This window comes from Nicotiana tabacum, chromosome 12 (assembly GCF_000715075.1).
Source record: "Nicotiana tabacum cultivar K326 chromosome 12, ASM71507v2, whole genome shotgun sequence".
Lineage (NCBI taxonomy): Eukaryota > Viridiplantae > Streptophyta > Magnoliopsida > Solanales > Solanaceae > Nicotiana > Nicotiana tabacum.
The window spans coordinates 12,146,079-12,158,798 of NC_134091.1; the positions used below are offsets into that span (position 1 = coordinate 12,146,079).

A 12,720-nucleotide genomic window follows, 5' to 3' on the forward strand; every position below is an offset into this window, starting at 1 on the left:
AAATAATTGTCCGGCCCTATAAGGCTTGGTATATATACAACTGCTCTGCCGTAGTAGGCTCGCTCATAGGCGCTCGGCCATACTAGGCTCTGTATCTCGGTCAACTGGGCTCGCTCATAGGCGCTCGACCACAGTAGGCTCGGTATATAACTTACCATCTGATCAGAGATTGCCCAATAGGGGCCTGCCCATCGATTATAGCTCGATGGTAATGAAAATACTGTAATACTGTATATATAGGCTCTCTGCTCTCTTGACTGGAAGAAGATAATACTTAATTAAATATGAAGTCCCGATAAGGAGAATACTGTAATTTATGAGACTAGAATAATGTATATAAATTCGGGAGTATGAACTTTTCTTTATGCCTCGTTATCAAACACATGTAATTACGAGATCATGCCAAAATGAAGGAAGGGCTTAGCCTTGACATACCTGGAGTAGAAACAAATTCGTATGATATTCTTGAGAAGGATTGCACCGTACTCCCTTAAAATCACAAAATTTCGTTGCCATAACATTACGTAGTCTCGTATAAATTTCTTTTTTTGAAGAACTCACGTTACATGTATATACATGTTCTTATATGAACTTGCTGAAGCAAACTCATGTTAATCTATCTTACTTTGTAAAAGAGTCATATGAATCTTGTTTGAGATTTTCCATCCGTAAATGTCTCATTTAAAGATATACGAAAGTCATTTACAATTAAGATTTGTGGGGCCCATTTGCATAATGACTAAGCCACCCAAAATTCACCTAACTTTGCCATTTTACAACATAATTCATGAGTCACTAATTATAGTGATGGGCTGCCACATTGGGGAAGGATTTAATCTTATCCAATTTCTCTAATTAATCACCCAATAATTTCTTAATTAACTAGGTAATCCTCATTATCCAATAATTAACTAATTATCCATATAGTTAAGAATTATCTCAACTTACTTAAAATACTACTTACTTTTAACATACCTTATACACCATACTATCATGATCATGTAGTTTCTTGTATGGCACTAGTCCATAAATACTGGGTATTATAGCTCTGACTGTATTTTATCCCCAAATTGCCAAACTTCGACGAAACTCATTTTCTTCGATACGCTTACCCTCTCTCCTTCACGAATTTACTTATCACTGGTTTGAAATAGCGTAATACTTATAATCTCAAAATAATTTCATTCCCGAGCTTACGTCGATTAACTTACGACAAAACTTTAATGTACGAAAATGCGGGATGTAACATCATTCCCCCTTTGGAATATTCGTCCTCGAATGCTGACTGATGCACTTATCATTTTCATAACTTATGTCTTCTGAATACTTTAATATTCTCCTTGCCATTTAGGCAACTATTCTTTGAATAAATCCAAAGGCCAGGGCATTCCCCCCTTTAAGCCTCTTTCTCACACCATGACTTGTAGTCAGAATCCTTCTAATCTCGTAACTGTTGCTACCTTCTATCATGCAGCCTGTACGACTCTAACTTTGTATGTATGCCTATGAGACTCTTCTAGGTAGGCCTCGCCAATCTCTAGGCTTCACTTTGTGTTCATATATAAAATTATGTCAAGCTGTCCCTCTGGGCGTCATCAGCTTTACTTCATCTAAGTAGACCATACTATACCATAATTCTTACTTCGATTTATCGTTACTGAAGTCTGCTACCAAACTCCAGGTTACTCTCGTTGCTTATCCTATATGCATAAAGCTTAAGTTTTTTAATGCTTCTTCATTACTGTTCATCTTAAGACTGATGGCCTAATCGCATCTCGTACTTTGCAGCTTTTACCAATTCATTGTTGATTTACCTCAATGTTGATCTACAATCTTCCATTGATAACTTGAAACTTCTTACGTAATATATTGCCACTAGGGCTTACGCTGCATCGTGGAACATTTGAAGTGATCTTCCTGATCCACCTGGGGGCGATACTATACTTTCATAACCATATTTCATAGCATCCCAATGTGATTTTCCTCACGTGAGTATTTTAATCCTGTACAATTCATGAAATCATTACTTAATCAAAGGCCCAAACGCCATCCTTCATTTATCACAATTACACCCTCATTCTACTACCAGGGCAGCATTCCATCTCTTCTAAATGCTACTAGTCTTAGACTCTTTTGAGTTCACTTAGGCTATACTCAGTTTTCTATAACTTAGAGAGACTATTAGCTCCCTTGTTTTCATGGGCTTAATCCTGAAGACTTATCTATTCTCGTCACCTTCTCACTCGCCCTTTCTTATCCTTACTACTGCCTTCCTAAAACCTTGTTGTTTTACCATACTTTAGCTTGCGACCTACACATATCTATTTATACTACTCACAACCTTCCTTCAACTTGCTTGCACCATAGATTTTCTCGTGTTATTCTGGAACATAAAGCGAGACATCACATCGTCTCTAACTCTTCTTTACTCTTTTAACTAGACCTCTCGATACCTAAAAACCATAGGCCGGAAAATATGCCACAGACGATACCGTTATCATTCCTGGATACTGAGTCTCAGCGCTTCTGGCCTTCTATCTGAAGTATGGACTATTCACAACCTTCAGTATTTGAGTATCTCGTAAGTTATTCACCTTTACCTTACTTACCTTAAAATCTCGCCTCACATCTTCCGTGATCGAATTCATTAATCCGTGGTCGAACGCCTGCAAGGGTTTGTTTCGAAATATATAATTGAACAGGGGGGTCGTACCTTAGCAGTAGTATCATTTTAGCTGTTTATCACACCGAGCTTGTAGGATTTTTCATTATACGGTCGATATCGGTCTTTGATCGACCTCTGTTCTCGGTTGACAGCCCTTCTAATAACGGACCCAAAACCCAACTGGTCGTCTTCGACTCTTATTTTAGATTGATATCGATTATGCACATCGGCCCAAGTAATAGCTGGGTATTCGATCAGGTTATGCTTCAGCCGCCGTGAATCCATCGAGCTTTGTTCGTTTAGACCTTGAGTGAAAGCTTGAACAACACAATCGTCTGTGATTGGTGGTAGATCCATTCGTTCCATTTGAAAACGGGATACGAATTCTCTTAGCATCTAGTTATTCTTTTGTCTTACCTTGAATAAGTCCGACTTCCTGGTCTCGATCTTTATGGCCCCAGCACGTGCTTTTACGAAAGAATCTGCAAGCAAAGCAGAAGAATCGATAGAGTTAGACGGTAAATTATGGTACCATATCATTGCTCCATTTGTCAGGGTTTCACCGAATTTTTTCAATAATACAGATTCGATCTCATCTTCCTCTAGATCGATCCCTTTGATGGCGCATGTGTAAGAGGTGACATGCTCGTTGGGATCAGTCGTTCTATTATATTTAGGAATCTCGGGTATGCGGAATTTCTTTGGGATCGGTTTAGGAGCCGCGCTCGGGGGGAAAGGCTTTTGTGTAATTTTTTTGGAAGCTAAGCCCTTTAATATCGGTGGTACCCCCGGGATCTAATCAACCCTGGAGTTATATGTTTCAACCTTTTTGTCGTTTGCCTCGATCCTACTTTCTCCTAATTCAATTCGTTTGGTCAGTTCTTCGAACATCTTAGCAATTTCTGGATTAGTCCCCGACTCCTGCTCATTTGACCACTATAGCTGGTTCCGTTCTGTGGGTGACTTCTCGGGGTGGATCAGGCTCCGGCCTTCTCGGTACCTCGGTTTAACTCTATAGCTGAGCTATCGCTACCTGTTGAGTTTGCAACATTTCGAAAATCATACGCAAGCTGATTTCATTTTCCTCAACATTATGGGTTTCTCGAGCTGCAGATCAAGTACCACCATGAAAGCTATTTTCAGGTTCAGAACGTTTGTTTGTCTCAATGGTCATATGTGAATTGACGTCTAATGGTACTTCGGCTCGAGCCCCAACAGCGTCGATAAGCGGCCTTTCGGTCCTGGGGGTCAAGTTGTTGTTCTCACCTTGAAAGCCAGCTTCTTTGTCGATAGATAAGGCCATTTAATTTGAGAACTTGTCGTTATTAATCCAAAAATCAAAAATACTTCCAAAAACAAGCGCTAAACGGTATTTTTGAAGATTCGTATCAAATAATCACTATTATCTTTAGCCTCCACAGTGGACACCAAATTGTTTATCCGAAAAACGAATAAAGTTAAATTTATACATAGTTCTAAAAATATATGATATAACTTGACTTAAATTATAAAGGTGAATAGAAATATCGAATATTGACTACAAAGAGTAAAAAATAAGCAAAGTTGAAAAGAAGATGATTTAAAGATTAAGAAGATGAATCAATCTATGAAACTCGAATAATTCTTCAATATGAGAGTATATAATATCTGAGTTACAGTGTATGTAATATCTGAGAGTATGCTTTACAAAGATAATAACCAACCCCTTTATAGTAGAAAAATCCTACTTTAGATACAACTAAAAATAAATAATGAGAGACCCATAATAAATCAGTTTTTTCATAATTCCTGTTAAAATTCTCTCTCCTAGTGCGATTATAACAGCTCTCGATCTTGACTCAAGCTCGATTCTAATTCAGAACTTTGTATTGGTTTGGAGGTAGTGTTGGTCAGTCTTTGCCTCGTAAGACTGGTAATCTTCATCATAGTTCAATTCGAATACAAGCTTGATATTAATATCTAGCTCGACATTGATCGATCCCTAGGGTTTGAAGCTTGATAACCCGAACAATGCATTAAACTTTCCTCACATTTTCAGTCACTTTTGAGCTCAACAGTTCAACAAGACAACATGAATCACATATATAAGGTGTTTAACAAATATAAAAAATTTAAGCGATTTTAACAAATATAAGGAGTTTAACAAATAAACCAAACTTAGATTTGCATACAGATTATTCATTTTAATCCAAACATCAAATATAGCCAGGACTAAACAAGCCAAATAAGATGTCCATTAATAAAAGAACTGAAACAAATAAAAAATCTGCTCAGAATTTGCAATTAACTAATCACGGACAATTATCATAAGTCCAGACATAATTTTGAGCAAGTTCATCACTGCAATCAGCTGAAACCAAAAACTTTCAACAAACACCATATTCAGCATATAAAAAACACAAACACCAGAAATTCCAACCAAAACTGAAATCAAAAACACAAATTAAATTTATTTGTATAAAAATATTATCTATAGCTTTCAGAGAAATTCCATGAAAGGAAGTAGTGCAGACATTCAACACAGCATCAGGTTCTGACCGCCCGTCTGCTTGTTCCTCATCAATAAGCTAACAAAATAGATTTATTTAATAAATAATAGGAGTATTAGTAAATATTTTCAAATCTAAATAATAATTAAGAGGCATCAGAAAATTAATTGAGTTATTTGTCTTCATTCATTTTCAGTGTGTAGTATAAGTTTTTTGTTTATCATCATTTGCCTCCTACACTGCAACTTTAAGCAAACTTATCAAGCAGAAAATAAAACTAAATAGAGAAAAATTAAAAATTAAAAAAAATTACATTTTAGATATGGCATCAGATAATAAGCGGAGTAAATAATCAACAAAATTATTCAGTATTTACTGTGTTATATCATCATATGCCATAGGAAAATCATTAAAAATAACAAATTTAGAAGAAAAAATCGAAATTTTTTAATATCTGAAAAGGCAACGATTTCAGTTGAAGCATCAGCTATATCTCCTTGTTCACATCTTTCAGCACAAGAAGAGGGTAAATCTGATGCTATTTAAAAAAAAAAAAAAAAGATAAACAGATTATACATATATATAACTATTTTTTGTAAACTCAATGTACAAAGAAAAGCTAATGTTCTAAGAAATAACGGAGAAAATCTTGCTTAAATAGAGTTTGGACTGTGCTTAGGGTTTTGGAGTTGCGGCGTTTGGCCAGAAAACTGGCGAATATCCTTCTTTGCCCCTGTGGTTTTTCAAAAGTACATTGTGACTCCTACTTAATTTTTAATTACTAAAATACCGAATTTTTAGTAATATCCTTCTTTGCCCCTGTAGTTTTTAATCTCAATTGATGTGATGTTAAGGATTTTTTCTATTTAAAAGATTATTTTTACTATGAAAATATGTGGGATTATAGTACTATAATGTTATTTATGATTTTTTACTCTCTTTTTAGTTTTTTTTTTCCTCACCCGATGTCCGGTACCCACATTGAGACCCGACTAAATCCGGATTCGCGTCGGAAAGTCCCACATTGGGAGTAAAGCGCTCCCTAAGAAAGACGACTCCATACCCAAGGACTCGAACCCGAAACCTATGATTAAGGATGAATGAATATTTACTGATCCACCACAAACCCTTATTGGTTCTCTTTTTAGTTTCAAAGCTAGTAACAAAACAAGAAAGAAGCATACTTATTGAAGAGTGATTATTTCCATAAATACATTATCTAAGCGGAACATCAACAAGAATAGACAAACCACAAAATTGGCCGATTGGTCAAAATTAATTGTATTCGCCAAAAAGTGTGTGTTTCATACACCTATCCTGGTTAATTATGTTTATTTTCATATATTAATAATTATCAACGTTATTATTCTTATTTTGTTTATAGTTACTCATAAAAAGAAGATTATTTTTTTTAGTTAGGTAGTTTACCCGACCTACCTATTTATGTATTCGAGGAAGAGGCAAGAACCGAAAAAGACCAGGTTTCACACATATGAGACGGGTAGAATATATGAAACGAGTAGTTTATTGAAGAGAGAATTTAATTCTATAGCCATCTTCTTTGTTCGAAAAATGCACCTTAAAGAAAAGTTGGTTTGATGGCAAAAAAATAAGACACTATCAGGTAAATGAATTAAATATATTATTTAATACATCAATCTTGATCAGATTACATTAAGTCTTATATTTGTACTGTTATTACAGCAATCTTGATTAGATTACATTGAATCTTAATGTAATCTATATCATGTCTACATTAAAAGTCTATCACCATTGTTCTCCTCCATTTGCATAGCATCACAAACAACTTAAACATGGAGAAAAACATAACCCTTTTTCTTCTTGGCTTTCTATTTATTTCTCATTATGTGGTCATAATCCAATCCAAAATCCCATTCCCTCCTTGTGATCCATGCACTTGCACTGGTAATGAGTGCAAAAAAAATTTTGGAAGTGCGTATCAATATGAATGGCCGGAGTTGAAAGGAGTTGAGATCATGAAAGCGAAAGTCATTGTAGAACGTACAAATCCTTATGTTACTGGCGTCGTGCTAAAAGATATTTATTGTATTGTTACAATGGACATTTGTTGCAATCGTGTGTGGCTTTGCCCTGATGAGCATGGTCGTGTTAAAAACGTACCAAGGGTTGGATGGTAAAACTGTTATTCCCCGCAATATTGCTGTATTTGTAAATATTAATTCTGCAAAATATAAGTTAACGTAATGAAACAATAATAAATTCGAGCCCACTGAATTCACAGTGTTTCCTTAAGGAATTTAATCCCCTCCTAGTACCCAAGGTAATGGATTATTTCCTCCCAGGATAGAACGAATAACACACTGGTGTAGCGGTACTTCAAACCCCAGTGTTTCAGCGAACATAAAGTTCGGTAGCAAATCACACTTACAGTTGCTTTGTTTGAAGTTAAAAACAATGCAGAACGAAGGAGTATAAACTCAGAAAATCGTATGGAAATACTGAGAGGAAGGAGTGCAATGTATAGCCAATTTGTTGAGCGAATTGTATGTTGTGTGTTGAGTGTCTTTCTTCAACATCTGCTGCACATATATATAGCAGCAAAATGTTGAAGAAGACCAAACGTCCACCTTCCATGGTGGAGCAAGCATTACATGTTTGTGGAGCAAGCACTTTCATGGTGGGAAGACCATTATCCGGCTGCCAAATGATCAATACACGGATTGGAAAATATCCGTTACAAATACGGATAATCTTACGTTAATATTTACTATTAACAAATAAATTTGGTCCAAAAAATTAATCAATCAATCGATCATTTGACCAAATCCGAATCCGAATCCGAAGCCGAAGCCGAAGCCGAAGCCGAAGCCGAAGCCGAAGCCGTAGCCGTAGCCGTAGCCGAGCCGAGCCGAGCGAGCGACGACGACGACGGCGCGAGGCTTGCTTTCTTCTTAACTCTTTAAGAGCTACAAGAAGAGCAATTATATATATACCCACCAAAAATGTCTTCCTCTTCCAATATGGGACAATGTCTCATTGTTAAGAGGGGGAAACTTAAAATTTTACTCAAAATTTTATTTTTCCTCCATTTTTCATCTTAAAATAATTAAGAATATTCATCTTAAAATAAAACCTCAACAATCCCCCACATGAATGGGGAATGGCTATATCACGGAAGTATGCATGGAAAAACTGTGTGATTTACAAGCAAGGATTAATCGCATCTGGATAAGTAGGTTTCCCTTTGAACTTTCCGTAGTAAACTTATGTTGGATATACTCGGTCAATCGGTAGATTTGATATCTTTGAACCGTCGATCTTTGGTGTATACCTAGACAACCATAAGTCACACAATCAACCCTTAACCGTCTTTGGTTCTCATTGTTGTGTTCGTTTCAGCCATGAACACCGCCTGGTTTCATAAGTGCGTAGAGAACTGGCCTTACAAAGTTCTCCTTGAAGCGGCTCACACTTCACACTTACATAGGTGATTCCTAAACGTGTCATCCTATAGATACACTATTTGATATACCCCGTATCAAATTTAGAAATCATTAAAAAGCCTTAATGTTTTATCCTTGGTACTGAACATTGTCTCATCACGAGAACGGACTAAAATTTTATTTGACAATGTTGAACCGTCATTAATGACTTTGTTTGATCTCCTTGAACCTAGATCTTGGGATCTCCAGTCTTCTAGGTAGAGTTACCGCCACAATGACTTGTTCTCGGCCATAGCCCCATTCCCCTTGATAATTTCTCAACTACCTCTCTAGTTAGGCCTTTTGTAAGTGGATCCGACACATTATCACTTGACTTTACATAGTCAATCGTGATAATTCCTCTAGAGAGTAATTGCCTAACGGTTTTATGTCTCCGTCGTATATGACGAGATTTACCGTTATACATAATGCTCCCAGCCCTTCCAATTGCCGCTTGACTATCACAATGTATGCATATTGGTGCCAACGATTTGGGCCAAAATGGAATGTCTTCCAAGAAATTCCGGAGCCATTCAGCTTCTTCACCGGCTTTATCTAAGGCTATGAATTCAGCCTCCATTGTAGAGCGGGCAATACAGGTTTGTTTGGACGACTTCCAAGATACCGCTCCTCCACCAATAGTGAATACATATCCACTTGTGGACTTAGAATCAGTTGAACCGGTGATCCAATTTGCATCACAGTATCCCTCAATCACCGCAGGAAAATTACTATAGTGCAATTCAAAGTTCTGGGTATGTTCTAAATATCCCAAAACTCGTTTCATTGCCATCCAATGAGATTGGCCTGGATTGCTCGTATATCGACTCAGTTTACTTATAGCACAAGCTATATCTGGTTGTGTACAATTCATGATATACATTAAGCATCCCAATACACGAGCATAATCCAATTGTGATATGCTTTGGCCTTTGTTCTTTGCTAATGCAAGATTCACGTCAATTGGAGTCTTTGCAACTTTAAAGCCCAAGTGCTTGAATTTTTCAAGTGCTGTCTTAATATAATGAGATTGTGACAATGCCAGACCTCGAGGAGTCTTATGGATCTTAATTCCCAGAATTAAATCAGCAACTCCCAAGTCTTTCATATCAAACTTGCTATTGAGCATACGCTTAGTAGCATTTATGTTGGCAATGTCATTACTCATTATCAGCATATCATCCACATATAGGCAAACAATGACTATGTGATTTGGAACATTTTTAATGTACACACATTTATCACATTCATTTATCTTAAAACCATTTGACAACATTGTTTGGTCAAATTTTGCATGCCATTGTTTGGGTGCTTGTTTTAGTCCGTAAAGAGACTTAACAAGTCTACATACCTTCTTTTCTTTACCTGGAACCACAAACCCTTCAGGTTGTTCCATGTAAATTTCTTCCTCCAACTCTCCATTTAAGAAGGCAGTCTTAACATTCCATTTGATGAATTTCAAGACCATACACTGCAGCTAATGCTACTAACATTCGTATGGACGTAATTCTTGTAACTGGAGAGTATGTATCAAAGTAGTCTAGACCTTCTCGTTGTCTATACCCTTTGACTACGAGCCTTGCCTTGAATTTATCAATAGTGCCATCATCTTTGATTTTTCTCTTAAAAATCCATTTAGAACCCAAAGGTTTATTTCCAGGAGGAAGATCAACCAATTCCCATGTATGGTTGTTCAATATGGATTCTATTTTACTATTGACTGCCTCTTTCCAAAATAATGATTCCGAAGAAGTCATAGCTTCTTTAAATGTTTGAGGCTCATTCTCCAATAAGAAAGTCACAAAATCTGGTCCAAATGAATTAGACGTTCTTTGACGTTTACTACGTCTTGGATTCTCCTGATTACATGTACTTTCTTTTGTTTCTTCCCGAGGTCGTTTAGATCCTTCATCAAACGACTCACATTCCTTTTTATACAGATATATATTTTCAAAGAACTCAGCATTATCTGATTCTATAACCGTATTATTATGAATGTCGGGATTTTCTGATTTATGAACCAGAAATCGATATACTTTACTATTTGTCGCATATCCTATGAAAACACAATTAATGATTTTCGGTCCTATCTTTACCCTTTTGGGTTTAGGAACTTGCACTTTTGCCAAACACCCCCACACTTTAAAGTAATTCAAGTTGGGCTTCCTTCCTTTCCATTTTTCATATGGAATGGATTGTGTTTTGCTATGGGGCACTCGATTTAATATTCGATTAGCCGTAAGAATGGCTTCCCCCACAAGTTCTGTGGCAAACCAGAACTTATCAACAACGCATTCATCATCTCCTTTAATGTGCGATTCTTTCTTTCCGCAATCCCATTAGATTGGGGTGTGTAAGGGGCTGTTGTTTGATGAATAATTCCATATTCTAAACATATTTCTTCAAAAGGAGATTCATATTCACCACCCCTATCACTTCTTATCATTTTTACTTTCTTGTTAAGTTGCGTTTCAACTTCATTTTTGTATTGCCTGAATGCGTCTATTGCTTCATCTTTACTATTCAGTGAGTAAACATAGCAATATCGAGTACCATCGTCAATAAAAGTTATGAAATACTTCTTTTCACCGCGAGATGGTATTGACTTCATGTCACAAATATCTGTGTGAATTAAGTCTAAAGGATTTGAATTCCTTTCAACTGACTTATAAGGATGTTTAACATACTTAGATTCCACACATATTTGACATTTTGATTTTTCGCATTCAAACTTGGGCAGTACTTCCAAGTTAATCATTTTCCGCAAGGTTTTATAATTGACATGACCCAAACGTATATGCCATAAATCATTTGACTCAAGTAAGTAAGAAGAAGCTGAAATATTATTATTATTTTCAACAACCATTACATTTAGGTTGAAAAGGCCCTCGGTGAGGTAACCTTTTCCCACAAATATTTCATTCTTACTAATTACAACCTTGTTGGACACAAAAATGCACTTAAAACCGTGCTTAACAAGAAGTCCAGTAGAGACTAAATTCTTTCTCATTTCGGGAACATGAAGGACATTGTTCAAAGTCATGACCTTGCCAGAAGTCATTTTCAGAAATATCTTCCCATATCCTTCAACTTTTGCTGTTGAAGCATTTCCCATATAAACTGTCTCTCCGGGTTCAGCAAGAGCATAGGTAGCAAAAGCCTCTCTAACTGCACAAACATGGCGAGTGGCTCCTGAATCAAACCACCACAGTTTAGGATTTCCCACCAAGTTACATTCAGAAAGCATGGCACACAAGTTATCAACATCATCATGGTTTACTACCATGTTTGCTTGACCTCTTTTCTTGTCTTTCTTCGGAGCACGACACTCCGTAGACTTGTGTCCGGTTTTCCCACAGTTGTAGCAGTTTCCACTGAACCGCTTCTTGCTTGGGTTGTATTTCGGACCAGAAGCCTTCTTCCTCTTTTTGTTAGCTTCAATAATATTTGCTCCCATTATTGTTGAATTTCCACGGCCTCTCCTTTCAGCAGCTTTATTGTCCTCTTCGATTCTCAACTGAACAATGAGATCTTCAAGGGACATTTCTTTTCGTTTATGTTTCAAATAATTTTTGAAGTCCTTCCACAATGGAGGCAACTTCTCAATCATTGCTGCTACTTGGAATGCTTCGTTGATGACAAGACCTTCAGCAAGTAGATCATGAATAATCACTTGCAATTCCTGGACTTGGGTAATAACAGATTTGCTATCTACCATTTTGTAGTCCAAAAATTTTGCGGCAACGAATTTCTTCATCCCGGCATCTTCAGTTTTATATTTCTTTTCAAGCGCATTCCACAATTCTTTTGACGTCTCCACGCTACTGTATACATTATACAGATTATCATCCAGTCCGCTAAGAATATAATTCTTGCATAAAAAATCAGAATGCTTCCACGCTTCAATCACGAGAAAGCGTTCATTATCTGGAGTTTTATCTGGCAGATCAGGAACATCTTCCTTGATGAACTTCTGTAGACATAACGTAGTTAAGTAGAAGAACATCTTCTGCTGCCAGCGCTTGAAATCAATCCCGAAAAATTTTCCGGGTTTTTCTGCCGGTGCCAACGTCGGTGTTCGGCTTGTCGATGCGTTGGCAGT

At 36.7% G+C, this 12,720-nt stretch overlaps 2 non-coding genes across 2 annotated transcripts; both read right to left on the reverse strand.

The window, feature by feature from the left end:
• Nucleotides 1–5,302: 5,302 nt before the first annotated feature.
• Nucleotides 5,303–5,389, reverse strand: LOC142167735 (small nucleolar RNA R16). Its single transcript, XR_012697821.1, has one exon. It is a non-coding gene; the product is annotated as a small nucleolar RNA R16 (small nucleolar RNA).
• Nucleotides 5,390–5,475: 86 nt separating this feature from the next.
• Nucleotides 5,476–5,554, reverse strand: LOC142167734 (small nucleolar RNA R16). Its single transcript, XR_012697820.1, has one exon. It is a non-coding gene; the product is annotated as a small nucleolar RNA R16 (small nucleolar RNA).
• Between the last annotated feature and the right edge of the window lie 7,166 nt (nt 5,555–12,720).